This window comes from Puma concolor, chromosome D3, assembly GCF_028749965.1.
Source record: "Puma concolor isolate L17-30 chromosome D3, mPumCon1.1.hap2, whole genome shotgun sequence".
Taxonomy (NCBI): domain Eukaryota; kingdom Metazoa; phylum Chordata; class Mammalia; order Carnivora; family Felidae; genus Puma; species Puma concolor.
The window spans coordinates 20,802,646-20,804,718 of NC_141678.1; the positions used below are offsets into that span (position 1 = coordinate 20,802,646).

The window sequence follows — 2,073 nt, forward strand, 5'->3', positions numbered from 1 at the left end:
ACGTGATCAGACCTGACCAAGGGGAGCCTGTGAACCACTGTGGAGCTGAAGAAAGGACAAAGGGAGCAGACAGCAGAAGGGATCTGTCCCCGTGACAGGCTCAGAGGAGGCAAGCTGCCTCTGGGAGTAGAGTGTGAACAGGAGCTCGCCTAGGGACACACACCTTCACAGAGGAGGACACAGAGTGTGAGGATGTGAGGCCCATCTGGAGCAGCGCAGACGGGACTCAGCAAATTCAGATGAGGCTTTTGCAGGTGTGAGGACAGAGCAGGGCCTGAGCATCCAGCAGGGACCTCTATGGAGCCATCATGTGATCTCCCCTCCATGTTCCAGAGACTTTTTATCCAGGCTTTGCCTGCCGTCAGCGCTGCTCATTAGAGATTTTGCTCTGTGGGAAGTCCTAGGACAGAATTTGTGACAGGGAGAGCTGGTTGGGGACACTGAAGGGACAGCTGTGGCACAGCACAGGACATGGAAGGGTGTGTCCCCACGTGGGACACAAGGAGGTGATTGAGTGGACCTCAGGCTATGAATTTCCATCCTCAGAACAGAAAATGAGAAAATAAACCTTGAACTACATAGGATGAAACAAGTATTGAATGAAGTGACCAGAGTCTGAACAGATACCAAATTAAACATCAGTGTAGAAAGGAACAGAGGGAACAAAACTGCATTCATTGAAGAAAGGAAGCTGCTGGAAATGAGGACAGGAACAGCGGCATCACATGTCCAGCAACATGGGACTGTCACCCAGGCAAACAGGGAGATCACACTGAGGTCACCGGCCTCAAAGCCACGCTGGAGTCACAAAAGCTCGGTAACATTAAATATTTAGCACGGTCTGTGTTTTATAGCCTGTGAATATAATATAGCATCTATTTAAAGAGACTCCGATTCCGGACTTCAAGCTGGATTACAGAGCTGGAGTCATCAGGACAGTATGGTACTGGCACAGGACAGGCACAGAGATCAATGGAACAGAATAGAAAACCCAAATACATGGCCAGTTCATGTCCGACAAAGCAGGAAAGAATATCCAATGGAAAAAAGACAGTCTTTTCAACAAATGGCATGGGGTAAACTGGACAGAAACATGCGGAAGAATAGAACTGGACCACTTTCTTACACTTATTTTTCTTTTTTTTTTTTTATTTTTTTTAATTTTTTTTTTTCAACGTTTATTTATTTTTGGGACAGAGAGAGACAGAGCATGAACGAGGGAGGGGCAGAGAGAGAGGGAGACACAGAATCGGAAACAGGCTCCAGGCTCCGAGCCATCAGCCCAGAGCCCGACGCGGGGCTCGAACTCACGGACCGCGAGATCGTGACCTGGCTGAAGTCGGACGCTTAACCGACTGCGCCACCCAGGCGCCCCACTTACACTTATTTTTCTATACAAAAATAAAATCAAAATGGATGCAAGGCCTAAATGTGAGATGGGAAACCATCAAAATCCTAGAGGAGAACACAGGCAGCAACCTTTTGACCTTGGCCTTAGCAACTTTTTACCAGAACTGCAGGGCACAAGGCAGGCCTCGCCTGGATGGGCCACACTGACATGAAGGTTATCATGAGTTAAAAAGCAGTCGATGCCCATACACTCAGGAAAAGCTCTTCATGTCTCTTCAAGTGACTGAAACATTCGGGGGGGCAGCTGCCCCAGGAAGACAGCTGGCACCACAGACAACTGCACTAGGATATGAACGAGGTGGGGCAGACGGGGACCCAGCAAAGCCTGTTTGGTCACAGTCCTCTGTGTCCCATCGTTTCCCAGGGGCCCTGCACACATTGTATATGAAACATCTACTCTACTCTTCTTCTTCTGTCTGTGAAGTGCATTTCTTTGCATTGAACACTAGACCCCTACCTCCTTCCATGTAATTCAGAAAAACATAGATCTCATTTTGCCCGCGTGTCTTTTGACTTTCTAGGTCTATGTTGATTCCCATATGTTCACTATTAAATTTCTTGTGTGTCACTTCAACCTCGTCAAGGACAGGTCTCACCACAGAGGACTCTCCCCTATAGGATCCTCCACAGAAGCTTCTCAATAAAAGAGGCTTGGAGACAAAA

General features: G+C 48.0%; 1 long non-coding RNA gene across 1 annotated transcript; it reads right to left on the minus strand.

Moving 5' to 3' along the window:
* Positions 1-828: 828 nt before the first annotated feature.
* LOC147575382 (uncharacterized) lies at positions 829-1,809 on the minus strand. The gene is made up of 2 exons (XR_015242329.1): positions 1,365-1,809; positions 829-1,109 (listed from the first exon to the last, which is right to left on the minus strand). It is a non-coding gene; the product is annotated as an uncharacterized LOC147575382 (long non-coding RNA).
* Between the last annotated feature and the right edge of the window lie 264 nt (positions 1,810-2,073).